General features: G+C 47.7%; 2 pseudogenes; both read right to left on the minus strand.

Moving 5' to 3' along the window:
- Positions 1-15,511: 15,511 nt before the first annotated feature.
- LOC130838094 (melanoma-associated antigen 9-like) lies at positions 15,512-16,327 on the minus strand (annotated as a pseudogene).
- Positions 16,328-16,957: 630 nt separating this feature from the next.
- On the minus strand, positions 16,958-17,627 carry LOC130838538 (tropomyosin alpha-3 chain-like; annotated as a pseudogene).
- Positions 17,628-22,599: the final 4,972 nt, after the last annotated feature.

The following is a 22,599-nucleotide window of genomic DNA, read 5'->3' on the forward strand; positions in this document are numbered from 1 at the left end:
AAATATGGACTCAGAACCAGGCAAAGCAAGATGATTGGCCCAGGAAACCCAGAAGAAACGCCCCATATAAGTGATTCAAACTACCATGAGGGCAGGACTCTGTCTCTGAGCCCACCTGTGTGTCTACCCACACCTACTCTTTTTCCTCCTAATAAACACTTTACTTGTTTCACATCTTTCCATTTCTGTGTGGACATTCATTTTCTGCAAAGTTGTATGGGCCAGGGCCTTATCACTGGCCACTGGTCTAGTGGCTAGAGTTCAGCACACTCACTGCCTCGGCCTGACTTCAGTCTCTGGCTGGGAACCAAAATCCTGTTTTCAAGCCACTGCAGGCCAAGCCCCGCCAACATCAATTGTACCTAGGTTTACTGTATGTCTGTTATAAAACTTATCAACAGGAAAATTAAGTTGGTATGTTAATATTTTCACATTTTCATAATGAAATGGAGGTAAATGGGACAAAAGCTTTTGGGTAAACATTTTAAGAATAATTAGGAGATCAACTCGATTGCTGATGACATAGAGGCGTGGGATAGGGAGGGAGGCTCAAGAGGGAGGGGATAGGGGATATATGAATAAATACAGCTGATTCACTTTGTTGTACAGTGGAAACGGGCACAACAGTGTAAAGCTATTATACTCCAATAAAGATCAGAAAAAAAAGAATAAGAAAAACAATAATTAGGTTTTATGGTGCCTACCTAAAAACAGCCTAGAATTTTAGTAACTTGAAATCTTCTGTTTTTTTCATTTAAAAAATTTTAAAAAATTTTGGCCCTACAGCCCAGCTTGCAGGATCTTAGTTCCCTGAGCAGGGATCAAACCGTGCTCCTTGCCTTGGGAGCATGGTGTCCTCAGCACGGGACTGCCAGGGAAATCCCTAAAATAAGTTATATTATGAAATTCATTGAATGTCTACATTATACTGAACCATTACTTGGCAAACAAGTCTAAATTTATCTACTTTTGATCTCTTATTATAGAGAGACCAAATTAGTTTAGGACTACAGATAAATATATTTTGTGTTTTACTGAAAATTTGTATATGAAATGGCATATATTTCTAGAAATTAATTATTAAAATGGAACCCTGAGAAAAGAGCTTCATGCATGGTCAGGATTTCGGGTGGCCTCGGTCTGCAGCGGCTTGAAGCAGGAATTCCCCCAAAGAGACAAAAAGGAGTGAAACAAGTAAAGCGTTTATTAGGAAGCAAAAGGGTACATGTGAATAGACTCACACTGGCAAGCTCAGAGAGAATCACGCCCTCATGGTAATTTGAATCACTCACATGGGGTATTTCTTCTGGGTTTCCTTTGGCCGATCATCTTGGTTTGCCTGGTTCTGAGTCCATATTTGGTGTATCTCATGGGCCTCCCCGGTGTGTAGGGGGGTCTCTTGGCCGAGACAGACTCTAGCCAAGAGGCCTATGGGTCAGATGGCATCACTTACTATAGGTAACACCTCCTCCCTTTTGACCTCTGAAGAGCCTTTCTGCACACGTGTAGTCGGCAAGGTCTCCTTGACCTTGATAATGAGAAAGAGATGGTCTCTTTCTCTCTCATCTGGGCAGGGTTCAGCTTCTCCTCCCTCCTGCTATTATCTTCATCTTGGAGTGCCCGTCCACAGGGGACAAACTCCAGCTGCTCACTGTGGGGCCCATCATTCTTCTGCCTCACTCAGGACTCAGATTAGATTAAATTTAATTAAATAAATGTGTGTTAATAGTAAAGGTGAAATGGTGCAAAACTAGAATTTGGTTTTCTTCTCTGGTAAAAGGACAAAGGTTTCTTGAAATAGTGATGCTTTTGAGAACAGATTGCAAAGTTTCTTCACCTCTTAAGAAATCTGTTGCAATGTTCTGCATTTGCCTTCAAAATCTTCTATTGTCACTTTGGTTAAGTGAGTAAATAGTGTCATAACAAGTGTACCCCACTAATGCAATGTAAAATAATAGGAGAAACTTTTAGGGGGTGGGTGAAGGATACATGGGAACTTTGTGCTATCTGCTCAGTTATCTGTAAACCTAAAACTGCTCTAAGAATATCTACTAAAAACAGAAGTGTGCAGCTTGATTACCATGGAATGAATGTTTACGAAGAGAGCTTAGTGAACGCAGTGGCCCTGGAACCTGCTGACCAATCCCTGAAACTGGCTGTAAAAATAACGTCTCACTTCATTGTTCATTGCAAAAACCAGCTTGGTCAGGGACCTCCTGTCTAATTTCTGGAAGGAGGTACAATAACCCTTCAATAATAACAGTATATACGTGAGTGAAAGGAAGCAATGCTTAGACACTAAAGGTGGATGAAAAAAGAGAAGGTGAAAAATTGTCTGAACATCTAAACCTATGCAACTATAAAAAGGACAGCTGTAAAGCTGCAGATGCTGACCTAAGGAGGCCCCAAGGCATAGCCATCGACCAGGATAGGAGCAGCTGCAGGACGCGTGGACAGGGTGGTCTTGTCTGCGTAACCTGCCTTCTAGCCAGCCTCTAAGTGAGTACAGGTTTGCAGACACAGGAACACACTACCCTGTGCTCAATGGCTGGAGTGTAAGCCCACAGGCAGGAGGTGTGTTTTATACAGCTGTAATATAAAACACTTTTTCAGGAGTAAGCGTAGATTACTTCTGAAATTGAACAACAAAAGTATTTCTAGAGAGTAGATTGGTGGTTGCCAGAGGTGGTGAGTGGGGTAGGAGGCGCAATGGCTGAAGGTGGTCAAAAGGTCCAAACTTCCAGGTATAAAATAAGCCCTGGGGGATAGAACGTACAGCATGGAGACTATAGTTGATAAGAATATATTGTATATTTGACAGTTGCTATGAGAACATCTTTAAAATTCTCATCCCAAGAAAAAAATGTATACCTGGGTATGGTGATGGATATGAACTAGACCTGGTACAGTGGTCATTTTGTAACATATGCAATTTCCAAAGTATTATATTGAACACCTAAACCAATATGTCAGTTATCGCAAAACTTTTAAGACAGAGAAGAAAACAAAACACAAAGGTATTGTTTTAACTGCATGCTGGATACACAGGAGTTTATTCCGTTGTATGAACAAGGAAGAAAAATAAAGCATTTAAAGGTGGGGGTGACCTGGACCCCCAAGCCCCACAGTCTTCTTCTTTTGTCCCCCGAACTGTGCCTTCACTTATTCTCACATACTCGGACTTCTTCAAATCAGGTTACAGGATTGCGACAAGGCTGTCTCCAACGCAGAGGTTCTTCTTGAAGTACTTTCTTCACGAAACTATTCTCTACTGATACACTTATCACAATCAAGTTCTCGTATCAGAGGGTTGATAACTGCAGACGCAGTCAGAGTTATACTCAATGTTAACATATCAGCATCCATCCTCTGAGGATCCCGCCGATATTCCGCATCAAACGCCGCCTCCCTTGCTCCCCAGGGTTCCACAAACCCCCTGCGGCGTCCTTCCAGCTCCGGAATTCGGCCAGGAGCAAGCGCGAAGTGCTCCAGGAAGCGGCGCACGCCCTGCTGGTAAACTCTCATGGCCTCAAAATGCTGAGGGAGGAGGAGATTCGGCACGAAAGCCAGGCCTGGGCCGTTGCCGGGCCTGGGCCGGGGTCTGGCCTCAGCACCCTCTCCCTCCGCGGGCTCCACCAACACTCTGGCGACCGCTGCCACGCGGGCTTCCCTGGCCGCCGCCACTGGACCTTCCCGAGGTGCCGCCATCGGACCTTCCCTGGCCGCCGCCGTCGCACGGTCGCTGGCCTCCACAGGCTGCGCCGGGGCCGCCGCCCGCCGCCCGCCGCCTACCTCCGCCTGCGGGACGTCGCCGTGGTCATTCGCCGCGCCCGCCGGTGGGACACTGCTGTCTGCGGGCAGCTCGGACATCTCGGACCGCGGGGTCAGCTCGGCCGCCCTCACAAAACCTGGCAAACCGGTACGGCGCGATTAGTGGTGTGCACGGAAATGCGCGTGCGTCAGCGCTGTGCCCGCGGGTCCACGCTGCGTGTGGAAACCCACGTGCAGGACCAAAGGGGCCGCGGCTCAACGTAAGAGCACGGCGCATGCGTCCTCCCCGCGCGCCTGCGAGCTTCCAGGTGCCACCTAGCGGCGGGAAGTGCTGGCACACCTGAAACTTTCCCCAGATTCTCTGAGGGCGGAGCTGAGCCGTGTGTTGCATTTCCACCAGTTGAATGTGTCCAAGCCAAGTCGCACAAGGTCGCTTCCGGTTGGCTTTCCCAAGATGACATCCTAGGATGGACTGCTGGACTGCTATAGCACTGGAGATGAAGAGTCTTTGGTCTGGAAGCTTCCACCAGCCCTCTTTTCCTTTAGTTTCTACCTCACCTAAAGCGCATTGATCTTTGGTATATGTTGGGGACAGGGACAATTCTGGTGCCAAGAGGACCTTAGAGATTGACTCAGGGCCCAATGTGGAACTCGGTTGGGTCGCCGTCTCCTTGGCTGCCTGGTCAGCCAACCGATTTCCTTTGCTGACTGGATCAGTTCCTTTCTGTTGGCCTTTGCAATGGATGACTGCCACCTGGGAGGGCTTCCAAATTGCCTCTAACACCTGAAGGATTTCTTCTTTGTTTTTGATCTCTTTTCCCCCTGCTGTTAGTAGTCCCCTTTCTTTGTAGATGGCTCCATGTACATGTAGAGTAGCAAAGGCATATCTTGAGTCTGTGTAGTGTTGGCTCGCTTCCCTTTGGCATGCTTTAGCGCCTGGATGAGCGCCCACAGCTCAGCTCGTTGTGCTGACCATCCCTGGGGTAAGGGCTCAACTTTTATTATTTCATCTGTTGTTCTTATGGCATAGCCTGCTTTGCGTCGTCCTTCCTGGACGAAACTGCTTCCATCAGTAAACAGTTCCAATTCTGAGTTCTGAAGGGGAGTGTCCATTAGGTCTGGCCTGCTCGAATAGATTTCATCTAAAACCTCTTCACAGTTGTGATTGGGGGTCCCTGCCACCTTAGGTAAGAAGGTGGCAGGATTCAGTGTCTGCACAGTCTCAAGGTGGACCCGTGGGTTTTCGCAGAGCAGTCCTTGATAGTGCATTGGCGTTGGTCAGCCATTTATGCCCCTGGCTATTCATCAGCATAGTAACAGCGTGGGGAGCCTTTACCTTTATATGTTGCCCCAGTGTAAGCTTGACTGCTCCCCTGACCAGGGCTACTGTAGCAGCCAACGCCCAGAGACATGGTGGCCATCGCACGGCCACAGAACCCAGTCGTTTGGATAAATATGTGACCGGGTGCTGCCATGGCCCAACTGTTTGCGTGAGGACCCCCAATGCAGTATGATTTTTCTCATGCATGAAGAGGTTAAAGTCCCATGTCACATCTGGCAGCTCTAACGCTGGAGTGCTGGTTAAATGTCTTTCTATTTCTTTGAAAGCTTTTTCTTGTTTAGGTCCCCACTCTAGGGGGTCCCTACAAGATCCTGCTGTGGCCTCGTATAAAAACACGGTATCCCGATCTGGCAGAATCCGGCAGCCCCAAGGAATTCTTGGACCTCTTTCTTAGTGCTTGGTCGGGGTATTGAGCAGATGGTTTGCTTCCTTTCATGTCCGAGCGCCCGATGTCCCCTTGAGATGACGAACCCAAGGTATCTGACCTCCTGTCTGCAGATCTGAGCCTTTCTCCATGACACCATGTACCCTGTGTTGGAGAGTAGGGCCAATAGGGCTTTGGTGCCTTTCCAGCAGTTTTCTTGGGTGAGACTGGCTAGCAACAGGTCATGGAGTAGGGTGCAGTTCAGATCCTCTCTGGAGAAGCCAGCAAGACGTGCGGCCAGTGCTTCACCAAACAAGGTAGGTGAGTTTTTGAAGCCTTGTGGCAGTCAGGTCCAAGTCAGGTGTGTCTGCCTCCCATTGTGTGGGTCTTCCCACTCAAAGGCGAATAAGGGCTGGCTTGCTGGTGATAGCTGGAGGCAAAGGAAGGCATCCTTGAGATCAAGGCAAGTGCACCAGGTTGCTTGGGCGGGCAAGAAGCTTAGGAGGGTGTAAGTGTTCAAGACCACTGGATGGATGGTGACTGCTATGTTATTGATGGCGCAGAGGTCCTGGACAGGATGGTAGTCATTTCCTCCAGGCTTCTTGACTGGTAAGAGCAGTGTGTTCCAAGGAGACTGACATTCGATCAGAATTCTGGCATCACGCAGGCGTTGAATGTGGTCCTGGATTCCCAGGCATGCTTTTCACAGTACTGGATACTGCCTCTGCCTGACAGGAGTGGACCCTGGCCTTAGGTCCACCACAGTGGGTGCATGGGTTTTGGCCAAACCTGGGGGCCCCTTTTCTGCCCAGACAGCTGGGAATTCTCTTAGCAGGCTAGTTGGATGTTTTTGTTCTCTTTTTGAAGAATAGAGACGCTATTCATCTTCCCTGGGCTCAGTGACAGCCATTATCAGAGTTGGTTGGCTCCCCAGGGTGAGACATGCAGGTTTCCCAGGGGCAAAAGTGATTTGTGCCCCCAGCTTTGTTAGCAAATCTCTACCCAGCAAAGGAATGGGGCACACTGGTAAGTACAAGAATTCGTGAGTCACCAAGTGGACACGAGAGGGCTTTATGGAATGAGCGAGCAGTCTTGTCTCCTGTGGGCCCAATGATAGTTGCTGTCTGACCTGTAAGGGGAGCCACAGATGTGGTCACCACAGAGCGTTCAGCTCTGGTGTCCACTGTGAAAGTCCTTGATTGGCTCCCAATTTTCATCACAACTGTTGGCTCCTGGGGGCCTGGGGTCAGGGAGCCCGGTCTCCCCTATTCTGACTCTGTTCCAGCCAGGCCAGTGAGGTCTTGGATGACTGGCTCAAGCTGGTACCTTCCTCTGCTGGGTTGATTGAACTTCTTTGACCCTTCAGTTGCCCCTCTGCGGTGGGGGCATTCATTTTTCCAGTGCCTGGTTTCTTTGCAATAGGCACACTGGTTGCAATGGAGCAGTGGTCTCTTCTTGGTGTCCCCTTTCCACCAGACCTGGGTTCCCAGTGCAGCGGCCAACAGGGACACCTTTTGCTTCGTGCACTTGTCAGCCATCTTTTGGGCTTCATGGTCGCAATTCACAAACACCTTGTTTGTGACTTCCAGCAGTTGGGTGGCATTCATCCCAGAGAAGCCCTCAAGTTTCTGAAGCTTACGGCAAATGTCAGCTTGAGACTGGGCCATGAATGCCACATTAACCATGTGTTGATTGTCTCGCGCCTTCAGGTCAAAGTGGGTATACACCCGGAACACTTCACATAATCTCTCGTAGAACTCCAGAGGTGATTCATCTGTCTTTTTGTGCACTTCCATCGTCTTGGACATGTTGGTTGGTTTCCTAGCCCCTGCTCTCAGCCCCTGCAGCAGGGCTTGTCAGTACTTGTCAAGAGAGCCCTTCCCATCCAGGGTGTTGAAGTCCCAGTTGAGTCGGACATCTGGTGCGGCCCCCAGGGCCCAGGCTGCTGGATCTATTGTACCAGCTGGTGGCTGCTCTTGGAGCCATCTCCGAGCCTCTGATAGAATCCGGCAGTGTTCCTCGGTGTTGAAGAGAGTCAGGAGGAGATGTTGACAGTCATCCCAGGTAGGTTGGTGGGTGTGAAAAATGGACTCAAGGAGGTCAATCATTGCTTGTGACTTCTCTGAATAGGACAGGGTATGGTGTTTCCAGTTGAGATCGGTGGTGCTGAAGGGCTGATAATAAAGGATTGAGCATCCTGGCTGGAAGGAGCTGTCCTCATTGACCTGAGGGGGCCTTGGGCCTCTCGCAAAGGCATCTGCAGGGTTGTGGGCTGCTGCTCTGGTTGGCTGGCCAAGGGAAGCTGCCACGGATTTGGAGGGTGCTCTTCTTCGGGGTCCCCTTGGTGGATAACCTTGGCTGTTTTTTCTTTACTTTTTCTCGAAGCTGGTTGGGCTACAAAGATCCTACACTCTCCCTGCTTATTCGTGCAGAACCGAACCCAGGGAGGCAGCTGAACAGCAATTTGTAACCAAGAATCTATGTATGGAAACTGGTCTCGGTGCCCGGGGGTCCCTGTCAGTACTCAGTACACTGCTCTAACCATAGGAAGATCCAGGGTACCCTCCGTAGGCCGTCCAACCCCGAAGGTGGGCCACTCCAGCTCGCACAGTGTGCAGAGCTTTCCCATGGTCATCTTAACCCCACAGTCTCCAGAGAAACCTTTCTTAAAGTTTTTCATCATACAATCCAAAACAGTTGGCTTAGAGGAATTTCCTCCCATCTTAACAAGTGCAACCTGCTTCTTTAAACCCAATATACTGGCTCTGAAGGTTAGCTGAGGAAAGGGGAGTATTTGGTTTTGATGAAGGGCTCTAAAGCAAAGGGCACAATTTGCAATTAGGCTCTTCCTCCTTGTGTATCCCACCGTGTTGATGGTGCAGAGACAAACAAGGGTGGGTGCCCCCTCCGAAGAGGAGACCACTCAGGTGCCCACCTGGCCGCATCCCTGTGGGCAGCTTAGGTGCCTCAGCTTTGGCGGGCCAGTGTAGACTCCTGGCCTAGATCTGACTCACAGTGAGGGACTGGGTCCCCCAGCGACAGACATCACCTTGAGCCGTATGAGTTCACCACGGAACTGCAGGTTTGGGCCCACTCAGACTCCATGGCCACGAAGGCCGTGGAGCCACACAATCGTCCTGGAACGAGGATGAACCAGGGCACTCACTCACACACATATTCAGACCAGAGTTTATCACAGTGCCTCCCCCCTCTGGGAAGGTCCCTAACTAGTGGTCTTCTTCCCGAAGACCTTAGGAGGTGATCAAGCTCGTCTTCTGTCCAGAGACGGGAACCTACTGGGTTCAGTGCCCCTGGGCCTTACCTTATCCTGTGACTGCTCCTGGTGTGTTGGTCTGTCCCTCCAATGAGTCCGGTTGGACCCAGCCATCTGGAGAGTCGTAGCACTGGTCTGAAAAAGAACCTGGAAAACCTTCAGGTGGCGCACCTCCTCTTTCGTCTTGGAGCTCCTTCGCCCTGATGCAGCCGAGCCACCAGTTTGGCGGCTTAAGGGGCTGGCACGGTTGGAATCTCACTGGAGCCTCCAAAAATGTTGCAGAAATTGATCCCATGAGAAACCAAGCACCACACTTGGAGGGTTGGAGAGCTCAGGTTTATTGAGCTGGCAGACCCAGACAAGCTAATGCCCCAAAATTCTGGGCCCCATTCCAGGTGAATTGTCTCCTTATATAGGTTAAGACACACAGCTACAGTTGGCATTAATTCATTGGCTATAGTTGGCATTAATTGATTGGCTACAGTTGGCATTAATTGATTGGCTACTCAGTTTCCATAGGTTACAGGTGATTACAGAGCGTAGGAGTTGCTAGGGGTTACATGCAAAGGGTTTTCAAACAAAGGCGAGCAGGGGCAGGAAGAGAACATTCCATACTTATCTGATCATCTTTTAGGTTCCAGTTGATTGTTAAAGTATTTTGTCCTCACTCTAGTGCAGCAAGCAGGTTTTACAGAAGCAGAGCAGGCTTGAAGCTATTTTCTAGCTGTGTATGAACTCCAGATTTTCCTCATCATCTGCAGATTTAAAAATATTCACAACCTAAAAGTTCAGGGTTGTCAGGAATTTTGAGGGCTTTCAGCCCAGGAGGCTGCATCTCAAGGTAAGGAATTTAGCATTTTTCCATATAAGGGAAGATGCAAGGGTCTGGGCTCACTGAAATCATTGTTTGTTTGTTATGTACCACAGCTCTCTGGGGCCTATATCCTGTGTTTTTATATCCTGAGTTTCCTCAGGGTTCACCGGCTCACGTTGGAGGGCTGCAGATGCTGCTGACTGATCCTCTTCTCTTGGTCAGGAATTTGACCAATATTTGGAAGACATTTTCATGATCAGATTTTGTGCCACGGTTCTGGGAGGCTCATCCCAGGTCAGGTGAAAATCCCTGATATGCCACTCTAGGTGCTAGTTTGTGGAGTAGGCTCTGTTGGTAATTAAAGATTCTCTGGATCCTCTTTCCCATTATGATCCAGGAGACATTGTCCCTTGTTGCTTCTTCCCATACCTAGAATCACATCACTACAATTATTTTGATCTATTTGCCGAAGATGTTTAGCCATAGAAGTTTTGTTGGAGGCCTGGTTACATACTGGGTGCTGTAAGAGACAACAATCCTATAAAAGAGATGGGATATAAGTAATACAGCTAGTGACATTGACAAGGGCATAGTGCAGCAAGGAGACACAAAGCACAAACATTTTGGAAACAAAGAACAAATTGAAACCATGAGTAGCATAATATCAAGTCCACAGGAGAGGCAGCTGGAAACACCAAATTCTGGCTGGATCAAGTAGAGAGCAAAAATGTTTCATCTTTATTTACAGAGGCATAGTTTATCAACTTGTTGTAGGTCATAGCATAAGAAAAAGGTGTTTTGGGTTTTTTCCCCTGAAAAACAAGGATCAGAGCCAGTATATTTCCCAAAGTCATAAAGTTATGAATCATATTTACCAGTTTATTGAGTCCCATTAAGTCCCATTGATCTAGATGAAATAATCACGTTTTCTATTAGTTCTGTCATTTGTTACCCAGTCCAGTGATATTATCTAAAGGCTATCAGAAACATATTTGTTCAAAAGTTCCTGTCAGTCTTCGTGAAAGTCTTCACTTTGTAAAAGCATCAGGACAAAACAAAATAGCATGGTTAAAGATGTGAGTACAATGCAGTTAGCAAGAAACTTGGATATAACATTTTAGAATAAGTAGTAGTATGATTGAGAATATATCAGGATATATCATATGTTAGGGATTCCATAGAAATTTTGGGATCTCTCTATAAATGACATTTATCCATACACTAGCCCAAGCTTCATCTCCAATCACTTGACAATGTTTCTGAAGTAATTCAACATACCAAAGAAACTAGTTTGACATTTCTCTCTGAGATGATTCAGAGATGCTCTTTCGAAGTATCCCAGAGTCAGCTGGAGGCTAAAAAGCTTCAGTGAGATTTTGATATTTGGGAAGTTTGTTAAAAATGTCAAAAAGGTTTTAAAACACAACAGGATCATAGGTCACTGTGAAACAATACTTATTCATTTAACCAAAGTCACAACATGACTGAAAGAAAACAAACACGGATCACCTAAGGGCACAGAAACTCATAGAATCTGTTATCAAAAAAGGGGCACTTCTAACAGATCAATTTCCAATCTTGTATTAGCTTGCTTAACAAAATCCATTTACTTAGTTACCTTCCATCTGAATTTAGTTAATCCTAACCATGTACAAAACTTTCTCAGTAAAGTGTAATTCCATTTCTCATACCTTCTTCACTGAAAACACATATTCTGCCATAGTGAAACATTTTATTCTTTTCAGTAGCTTTAATTATGTATTTAAGTTAGAATCCCTTCTTAAAAACCTTAATTTCTAGTGAAAGCCAAGAGACAAGTAATAGTTACCAAAATCTGAGGAAACTATTTTGGTGAATTTTTTAGAACATAATAATTCTTATCATTTACCTAAAAGCTCTTATCTCATTTACATTTTTAGTTTAAAGTTTCATCATATCAAGTTATTTTTCTTGTCGACAACTTTGCAAAAGATAGAACAAGATTTCCTTTAACTTCTGTTAAACCTAGGTGCAGTGAAAATAGTATACTTAATGTTGATGGCTCTAATATATATCTATATTACTTAGATCAACAAACTTAAACATTAATACCAGGTATTAATTTAATAGTAAATATTTCCCAGTTCACATTAATCTGAAACTCATTTAGCTTAATGTCCCTGTATTTAGAATTGTTTGGTTGGTAAGCACTTCCTTTTCTTTAAGCCAATTGAATAGAGTTCATTTATAGATTACTCTCAGCAATGTTATCCAAAGATAAGACACATACAAACACACAGATAAACAGAGAGGCATCATAGTTCTCATTTCAGAATTTCAGCCCTGAGTCAGGTACAGCAATGTCAAAACCCATCCGTTTACAAAAGGTTGGATTAAGATTGGATTTCTGGCAGATGGAACAAATCAAGCTCACTTGTCTAGCTGGCTAAACCCTATTTAACTAATATTTATGGAAAACAAGTCCAATTCTAAATAACTGTACCCTCTTTTTTCAAAGTTTGTATTTTAAAAAGGTGGCAGAGGTAAGGGTTTTTGAGAAGCCCAGGTAGGACATTTGCATCTCAAAGATACAGGCAAGTTTTTCCTAGGATGACTTTGTTTCCCCTTTGTTGGTTTCTGAGCAGACAAAGCCATTGCAATCGTGGGCCTTTTGCATATTTCTCTGAGTGTGTTCAGCCTTTTTGGCCATATCCCTATTATTGAAAACCAAACAAGCCAATTGGACATTGGAGTCTGAGGACCAGCAGTTGCTTTCTGAATTTTGCGCCTGATGTCTGGGGCAGACTGGGCCATGAAATGCCTAGCTGAAAGGGCCTGTACCTTGGAGGAGGAGGGACCCACATTCGTCCGTGATCCATGGCCCTGTAGGGTGAGGTCCCCTAGTTGGCCTTCTAGAGGTTGTAAGAATGAATGGTTTTCTACTTCTCCAGAAACTCCCATGACCAGGATAGACTGAGATGTTTTCTGTGCCACCTTGGTGTTTACCACAGACTCTGTGGCACCTGTATCTATTAGAAAGTCAGTCAACTTGTTCCCCACTGTCAGTGTCACCCAGGGCTCCTGTGGGGAAATCAGAATCGGACACCTCAAGTCCAAGGGAGTCTCCTGGCCTTTTCCAGGATATTGGGGCAAGGGAAATGGCTCTGCTGCAGAAGTGGCTCCTGGTCCAAATTGGGTGCCCTGTCAGGTCTTAGTTGGTGAAACTAAACCAGGTCCCTGTGCTCCAGGGGTTAACATAGAAACTTCTATTTGATCCCCACGGGTAGGGGAAACAAGAGGTGGGGAACATGATGGTGGCATGGAGGGGGCAGTTGGAAGTGCCATTGCAGCCTACTTGGCCACTGGGGGAGCTGGGTAGGCTGAAGGGGGGAGGGGTTAAGTTTTGAAATAACATGTCCCCACTGTCATTTTTCCCCCTTCCCTTGTAGAACAGGCTTCTCCTTGGGATTCCTTTCAGACCACTGCACTATAAGGTGGCAGCCCTCTGATTCCTTTTCCTCCTGATGCAATAGCATAAATGCTCCTACCTATGGAATCTCATCTTTTTTCCCTGCGCTTTTGCAAAACACTTCTAACTGCAAGATGGTATAACAATTGAGTGAGCCATTCAGGGGCCATTGTTCTTCTGATCCTAACATATATTGGGTCCACACCTGATTACAATAGTATATCATGCCTTTTTTAGTCATAGGCTCATGGCTATGTTTTGCCCATTTGTCTAATATATGTCCCAAATGGCTCTCTTTCAGGATTGATGGAGTATTTCCCATTTTTATAAGTTTGATAACACCAGAACACAAAAGATGCAGACTAATTCCAATACAAAAGGCACAAACTCTAGCATTGATGCCCACAAAAACAAGACAAAGCTAAGACGAAAACCAGCAAACTAGTTCCCAACTCGGGTAGAGTTACCCTACAACGCCCAACAAACTGGTTCACCAAATCAGGTAGAGTTCAACAACGATTCACCCCTCCAGTAGGGTACCCAACCAGATTGGCTTATCCCATAAAGGAAAAGCCCAGATTGAGGGGGAATACATTCCTGGCGTGCACACTGGAGTGACTTACCCAGAACTGAATTGAGTCCATCGACTTGTAGCCTCAAATGGAACCAAAGTTCTCCAAATGGAACAGAAGTCCCCAGATGGAACCAAAGTTCCCCAGATGGAACCGAAGTTCCCCAAATGGAACCAGAATTCCCCAAATGGAACTGAAGTTCCAGAATTGAATCGAGTGTGTTGAGTCATAACACAAAAGGATACACAAAACCAAACCAAGACAAGACCAAGACAAACTGATTACCGAGTTGGGTAGACTTACCCTACAAAATAGAGTCCAAGAACTCGCAGATGTCAGTTCCTTGCTTCAACTGCCAAGCACTGGGATAGCCATTCCTGCTTCAGGGAACTCTGAAGGGAAGATCTTCAGGAAAAATTGTCCTGGCAGCTGCTAGGGCCTTGCCCCAATATTCCCTGACCAGGGCCAGCTAGCCATGAGCAGCAAGGCTCCTAGCTGGCTTGCCAAATTTGTTACCAAGTCCAAACTCACTCTGCTCACCGCATGACAGGCCAATGAATCAGAGACGAGGTGTTGAGGCAAGGAATAAGACTTTATTTGGAAAGCCAGGAGACCGAGAAGATGGCACACTACTGATTCCTAAAAACCATCTTATTGGAGTCTGGATGCCAGTTACTTTTATAGAATCAGAGATGGAGAGGCAGGGAAGTAAAGTAAAAAGGGTTATCAGTCTTGCAAAACATCTCCTGGAATGGCTGTTTTGCCAAAAGCCTTACTTTTGGTTTGAAGGTTCGTAGGATTCACCGGCAAAATAACTACCCTGCACTCAGTTAAACAAGAGTTTAGAGAGAATTTATTAAACTAACAAAGATCACAGTATGCTAATTAAGAGAATAACTAGGTAAGAAAGAATAGTAAAGATAGAGCTTCATACATCACTGAATCAGAGAAGCACCTACATCCAGAGCCAAGTAGCAACAATCTGGAGTCCCAATGTTACAGCATATGAACAAGCAACACAGCAAGAAATAAAATTAGATACATCACCAAACTGCGGAAGCACCTACATCCAGATCCAAGCAGCGCTGGGAAGTCCCTGAAACAGCAATCTGGAGTCCCAGTTGGGAAGGGTCCTGGGCAGTGCATCCACTCCATGGGTGAGACTTCAGATTTATATGTATTTATTTATTTTAATTTTTTTTCTGTGTGGACCATTTTTAAAATCTTTATCGAATTTTGTTACATTGCTTCTGCTTTATGCCTTGGCTGCTTGGCCATGAGGCATGTGGGATCCCAGCTCCCCAACCAGGGATTGAACCCTCATCCCCTGCATTGGAAAGTGAAGTCTCAACCACTAGACCACCAGGGAATTCCCAATACCTCTATATTTAAAGTGTATTTCTTATAGGTAGCACGTAGTTGGGTCTTGCTTTTTTTTTTTTTAAGAATTAACTTTTATTTCTCTTTTTCTTGACCCCATCAATTTTATTCTAAAGTTCTTTCTCATTTCCGAGAAATTCCTATTCCACTGCCATGTGATCTTCCTCAGGATCTCAAAAGCGTATGGGACCCTTCCAATTTGTTTTACAAAACAGCAGAACTCTTGTTCTTGAACTGAATTGGTACAAATACATGTGTGATCAATATCATTCACAAACATAGACTCTGAAGCACACTAAGCCGTCTTCTAAAATGAAAAATATTAGAAAAATTCCTAAGGGAAATAGAAATGAAACTCCATGTGATCATACACAAGAGGAACCCAAAGATGCTACACAGCATGTTCCCCCAACTCAACTGAGCTCTCACTACTTAGAAGGCTGACGGCTCCCTCTTCAAACTCAGGTGAAGGAACAGCCTCCCTTCCTGTCCCACAGGAGAAGCTGCTGGACGTGGGGCTGGAAGGAGCCTGGCTGCTGCTCTGGCTCAGGCCCCCTCTTCCTCATCGCTCACAGCCTCTGCAGACAGGGATGGGAAGGACCTGGGATCCCATCGATTGACCATGAGCAGGTACTCTAGGACTTGCCACCTGCTGGTCTCCGTGTGGGCCCGAGGCCCCCACAGGAACTCGTAGCAGGCAGGGTTGCTGTGGGGCAGCTGCTGGTACTCCAGGTAGCTCGCCTGCACCCACACTGTGGTGAGCATCTCCCTGGGCTCCCCATGGATGCAATGCTCCTTCGCAGCACATACTGCCATGTTGCTAAGTGATCCCCAGACCTCCTCCTCAGGGGCTCATTCGCCCTCCAGGAGGATCACGCACAGGAGCATCACCAGGAGGCCAGCCTTGGGGAGGATCTGCCCATCAATCAGCATAGCATCACGGATGAGGCCCAGGGTTGCGACCAGCATGTAGGTGTGCTCTCTGGGGTCCACCTCTTTCACGTTCCTGCCAAAGACCAGCTGCATGCACTCGGAAGCTTGGCCAAAGACCATGAGGAAGTGGTCCCACTGGTCTTTGAGGACCATGTTCAGGATTTCCGCCTTGGAGGTCAGCTCCTTGGCACGATACTTGAGGAGCGGGAACCCCACCAGGTCAGCCATCATCGCATTAAGTGCCTCCTGCAGCAAGGACTCGGCGTGGACAGCAGAGGAGGGGGCTGCTGGGGGGGAGGAGGTTGAGGGGGTTGCGGCCCCCTCCCCCTCAGACCCAAGCAGCTGCTCCTCCCCCAGGCTCTGGGCCTGGACCTGGTCCTGAAGGTCAGCCTCAGTCTCACGGAGCTCACCCACCTGGAACAGGGGCATGATGACAGTGATGGGGACCACGGGCTTCCGGGTCTCCTCTTGAGGGGTGCTCTCGAGTGGGTGGGGTGCACGAGGGCTAACTCCTCTTGGAGTCACCTTTCTGGCTTGGCGGGTACTTTTTACAGAGCAATGGGGTTTCCCAAAATGGAATCTTTCTCTGGGCTGTTTAGCTTTCAATAAGGTGGGCCTATATCTTTTTCCCTGCTCTATGGAGAGGACAATATGCATTAAGCTGAAACGTTACCTTCCAAAAGTGAGAAAGGGCTTACACTGCTGCTTCAGAACTATGGAATTACCTGGAATATTTTACAAATGGTTGCTACATCAACAACCACAACAAAAGGTGTACACCACAACATGCTTTTTAAAGACACTTTGCATTGTGCTTGCATTCCCTGAAACATTGTTCCCGAAGGCGCTCAGCCTCTAGCCCAACTGGAATCTCTGGGGAGAGGCAGAGACAGTTTGGCGAAAAGGACAGATGAGTGGGGGGTGGGAGAGGTAGCGAAAGGAGAAAGCAGCCTTCCAGGTAAAGATCAGCCCTCAGTTTAAAGGTCAGCTTCGGGCAGGCTGGCCTCAGCGGAGTCGGGGTCAGAGGGAGGAGCAGCGGCAGGGTGGGACTGGGGTGCTCTACATCGCATTCAGGTCAAGCATGGTCTGGTCCAGCGTCCTTTGTGTACAGAGGTGCTCCTCTTTGGTGCGTTTCAGCTTATCTTCCAAATCGTCAATTGTCTGTTCCAGCTCGGCTACCAATCTCTCAGCACGGGTCTCTGCTTCCTTGAGTTTACCAGTAAGAATCTTTATCTCTTCCTCACATTTGTCTTCTTTTTGAGAGTGCTTTTCTTCAGCAGCACTCAGGCACTTCCGGTTCTGGTGCATCAGTCTGATCTGCTCACCCATCTCTCAGCAATGGGACTCTGCCAGCTCAGTCGATCCTCTGTGCGTTCCACGTCTCCCTCAACCTCCAACTTTCGAGCCACCTCTGCATATTTGCTCTCTGCCTCTTCTGCAGTGTGGTTAGCTTCCTCCGGGTAGATTCCTGGAGTTCCTTTTTTTTTCTTCATCTTTTAAGGCTCGGTTTTCAATACCCTTCATACCTCTCTCACTCTCATCAGCAGCTTTCTCGGCTTCCCCCAGCTTTTGCAGGGCAGTGGCCAGGTGCTCTTGAGCGCAGTCCGGCTCCTTTTCAACCAGCTGGATCCTGGGGTTCAAGGAGGCCACCTCAGCCTCCGCCTGCTCCCTGCCCACCTTTCTCCCCGCCCTTCCCACTGGAGGCACCCAGCCGTCTCCCCTGCATCATCCACCTGCTGCTGCAGAACCTGGATCTTGCGCTTCACTGCCTGGATGGGGGTGATCTGGCCATGGTCCCTGCCCAGCTCCTGCTTGCCTGCGGGTTCCTGCCTCCTCCACTCGGCACTGCAGCCACTTCTCACCGTAATTATATTTTTAAAGTCCTGTTAGAGACACATCCTGAAGTATTTATAAGAAAAATGACAGTACGCCTGAGTTTTCATTTAAAATCCTCCAAAAGAATAAGTAGGAGGAGAAGTGAAACAAGAATGTTAGAATATTCATAATTAAAGTGGGCTAGTAGGTACATAGGGGTACTTTATATTATTCTTCCTTGAGAAAATTAGTAAAGAGAAACTTCACAAAAATGAAGTGGGGGGGGGGCAGAAGAGGGAGCTCTCATGCATGTAACCACTGGCGGTTGTTATAGACCCCAACAGGAAGAGATGTACCTTGCATCCCTGGCAAACAGTGAGCTTATTTTATGACCGCCAGCAGGAGGAAGAAAGATCTTCTCTTTGCCTGGAAACAGCTCAGCCAATGAACATCCACTATACTTTAAATTCTGTTTTCTCCAATGAACTTTTTGTTTACAACAAACAGTCTCTCAAAGCTTTCCCTTCTCCTCTATAAAAGAGTTTCCTCTCCTTCTCTTTATTGGACTTGCATGTGGTTCACCATAGTTGCATTTCCTGGCTGTGTTGCAGGAATCAATCCCATGAGAAACCAAGCACCACACTTGGAGGTTTGGAGAACTCAGGTTTATTGAGCCAGCAGACTCAGACTAGCTAACGCTCCAAAATTCTGGGCACCATTCTAGGTGAATTCTCTCCTTATATAGGTTAAAACACATAGCTACATTTGGCATTAATTGATTGGCTACAATTGACATTAATTGATTGGCTACAGTTGGCATTAATTGATTGGCTACTCAGTTTTCATAGGTTACAGGTGATTACAGAGCATGGGAGTTGCTAGGGGTTACCTGCAAAGGGTTTTCAAACAAAGGTGAGCAGGCATAAAGCTATGAACTCCAAATTTCTCCTCATCATTCCCCCCTCTTGATGCCCCTAAAAGTCTTTATAAGGTGTCAACTTCTTGATCATCTAGACCCATGGGTTGATAACCTCTCAGGACCAGAAGGTGTAACTAGTCTCTACAAGGCAGGATGTTATCGTAATCCTGATTTTCAGATATACCTTGTCGAATTCCTCAAGCTTCTGCCGTGTGTAGACCAGTCCGCCCTGGAGTGACAGGAGCAGGGCTGAAGCCCTTAGTCTGGACTTGGTTGTCTCCATAGGAAGACCCAAAGTGGCTGGTTCGGATGAACTTTTGCAATCCCAGTCTCTTGCTCTGCTAGAGGTGCTTCTTTCTTCGCCCGGGTGTGGTGGATCCTGTAACTTTAGCAGTAGTAGGTGTCACCAGGACGACCGTGTGAGGGCCCATCCAAACTGAAGTGGTTCCTTTCTCCAGTCTTTTATCCATACCTCATCTCCTGGCTGATAGGGATGAACCTAATTGCCCAAAGGAATGGGAGTCCTTTCTAGGGCTTCTTGGGTAATATGGCGAAAGAACTTTCCCAGGGCCTGGAGGTGTCGAGACATCTCTAGGTCAGCTCTTTGTTGGGGGGCTCCCTTGAGTCTCCCTACCACTGGGGGGGGGGTCTCCCGTATAAGATTTCAAAGGGAGAATAGGCTGAGGACCTCGTGGTGCACTGGGCGCAGAGCAAGGCTAGGGGCAGCATGTCAATCCAGGGTAATTGGGCCTCCTGACAGTTTAGCTAACATAGTCTTAAGGGTCTGATTCATGCGCTCCACTTTCCCTGAGCTTTGTGGCCTGTAAGTGGCGTGAAACTTCCATTTGATTCCCAGTGGCTTGGACAAGGTCTGGACTATCTCAGACACAAAGGCTGGCCTGTTGTCAGACCCTATGGAGAGAGGTAGCCCATATCTGGGGATTATGTCTCTTATTAGGGCCTTGGCTACCTCTCGTGCCTATTCAGTGTGCGTGGGGTAGGCCTCAGCCCATCCCGAGCAGGTGCAGACTATCACTAGCGAATACCTATAGCCCCGGCAAGGCTTAATTTCAGTAAAGTCCACCTCTAAATCTTCAAAGCATAAAGTTCCAACTGTCTGTACCCCTGGGCTGGGTCTTGGTCTTTGGCTGGCATTGTTTTGTGCACAAGTCATGCAGCTAGCACTGATCTGGGCACACAGGGTTGGGAGCTTATGAACGAAATAGTAGCGGCTCAGTAGACTTTCTAACGCAGTTTTCCCTAAGTGAGTTGTCTCGTGGTGTTACTTTACTAGCTGAACAGCTATAGTACTAGGAACAAAGAGTCTTTGGTCTGGAAGCTTCCACCAGCCTTCCTGCCCCTTAGTTCCTCCCTCATTTAAAGCCCATTGGTCTTCTTCTATGGTATACCTCGGAGATGAAGGCAATTCTGGTGCCAAGAGGATTTTGGAAGTTTGTTCAAGGCTCACTGTAGGATTCGGTTGGGTTGCTGCCTCCTTGGCCGCCTGGTCAGCCAACCAATTCCCTCTGCTGTTAGTAGTCCCCTTTCTTTGTAGATGGCTCCATGCACATGTAAAGTAGCAAAGGCATGTCTTGAGTCTGTGTAGATGCTGGCTTGCTTCCCTTCGGCGTGCCTTAGCACCTGGATGAGTGCCCGTAGTTCAGCCTGTTGTGCTGATCACCCTGGGGGCAAGGGCTCTGCCTTTATTATTTCACCTGTTGTTATGGCACAGCCTGCTTTGTGCTGTCCTTCCTGGATGAAACTGCTTAAATACAAGAATCCGTGAGTTACCAAGTGGCCCCCAGGTTGACACAAGTGGGCTTTACAGAATGAGCGAGCAGTCTTATCTCCTGTGACCCCAATGATAGTTGCTGTCTGACCTGTACAAGGAGCCACAGGTGTGGTCACCACAGAGTGTTCAGCTCTGGTGTCTACCATGAAAGCCATTGATTGGCCACCAATTTTCATCACAACAGTTGGCTCCCAGGGGCCCAGGGTCAGGGAGCCTGGTCTCCCCTATTCTGACTCTGTTCCAGCCAGGCCAATAAGATCTTGGACGACTAGCTCAAGCTGGTACTTTCCTCTGATTGTAGGGTTGAACTTCTTTGACCCTTCAGTTGCCCCTCTGTGGTGGGGGCATTCATTTTTCCAGTGCCCGGTTTCTTTGCAATAGGCGCACTGGTCATGACACAGCGGTGGTCTCCTCTTGGCTTCCCCTTTCCGCAGAGGAGCAGCCTGCTTCACTGGATGTGAGTTCCCCAGTGTGACGGACAACAGGGACACCTTTTGCTTCATGCGCTTATCAGCCACCTTTTGGGCTTCTCAGTCGCAATTCACAAACACCTTGTTTGCAACTTCCAGTAGTTGGGTGGCATTCATCGCAGCGAAGCCCTCAAGTTTCTGAAGCTTATGGTGGATGTCAGCATCAGACTGGGCCACAAATGCCACATTAATCATGCATTGATTGTCTCACGCCTCAGGATCAAAAGGGGTATACACCCAGAACACTTCACATAATCTCTCGTAGAACTCCAGAGGTGATTCATCTGGCCTTTGGTGCACTTCATCTTCTTGGACATGTTGGTTGGTTTCCTAGCCCCTGCTCTCAGCCCCTGCAGCAGGGCTTGTCGGTACTTGTCAAGAGAGCCCTTCCCATCCGTGGTGTTGAAGTCCCAGTTGAGTCGGACATCTGGTGCGGCCCCCAGGGCCCAGGCTGCTGGATCTATTGTACCAGCTGGTGGCTGCTCTTGGAGCCATCTCCGAGCCTCTGATAGAATCCGGCAGTGTTCCTCGGTGTTGAAGAGAGTCAGGAGGAGATGTTGACAGTCATCCCAGGTAGGTTGGTGGGTGTGAAAAATGGACTCAAGGAGGTCAATCATTGCTTGTGGCTTCTCTGAATAGGACAGGGTATGGTGTTTCCAGTTGAGGAGGTTGGTAGTACTGAAGGGCTGAAAATAAAGGACTGGGTGTCCTGGCTGGATGGAGCCATCCTCATTGACCTGAGGAGGGCCTCAGGACTCTTGCAAGGGCATCTGCAGGGCTATGGGTTGCTATGCTGGTTGGCTGGCCAAGCAAAGCCACCATGGGCTTGGAGGGGGCTCTGGATTTGGAGGTGGTGGAGACACAGAGGGTGGAGGGCTGTCTGATAGAGGATAAGGAGGCTGAATGGGAGCTGGTGGAGCTGTTGGTATATAGGGCCGAGGCAGAGGGAGCTCTTCTTCAGGGTCCTCTTGGTGGATAACCTTGGCCAGTTTTTCTTTACTTTTTCTTGGAGCTGGTTGGGCTACAAACATCCTACACCATCCCTGCTTATTCACCCTGAACCGAACCCAGGGAGGCAGCTGAACAGCAATTTGTAACCAGGAATCTATGTATGGAAACTGGTCTCGGTTATCAGGGGTCCCTCTCACCACTCTGTACACTGCTCTAACAGTAGGGAGATCCAGGTTTCCCTCCATAGGCCATCCTACCCTGAAGGTGGACCACTCCAGCTTGCACAGCATGTGAAGCTTTCCCATGGCCATCTTAACCCCATAATCTATGGAAAAACCTTTCTCAAAGTTTTTCATCATACAATCCAAAACAGTTGGCTTAGAGGAATTTCCTCCCATCTTAACAAGTGCAGTCTGCTTCCTGAAACAGGATGGAGGAGGGAAAACCGAATATACTGGCTCAGAAGGTTAGCTGAGGAAAGGGGAGGATAATCCAAAGTTGTAGGGGCTCTAAAGCAAAGGGCAATTATTCTTTTCCTCTCTGTGTATCCCACCCTGTGTTGATGATGCAGAGACAAACAAGGGTGGGTGCCCCCTCTGAAGAGGAGACCACTCAGGTGCCCACCTGGCCGCATCCCCGTGGGGAACTTAGGTACCTCTTAGCTTTGGTGGGTGGTATAGAATTCTGACTTGAATCTGACTCGCAGGGAGGGACTGGGTCCCCCAGAGGCAGATACTGCCCTGAGCTGTATGAG

Source organism: Hippopotamus amphibius, chromosome 16 (assembly GCF_030028045.1).
Source record: "Hippopotamus amphibius kiboko isolate mHipAmp2 chromosome 16, mHipAmp2.hap2, whole genome shotgun sequence".
Classification (NCBI taxonomy): Eukaryota; Metazoa; Chordata; class Mammalia; order Artiodactyla; family Hippopotamidae; genus Hippopotamus; species Hippopotamus amphibius.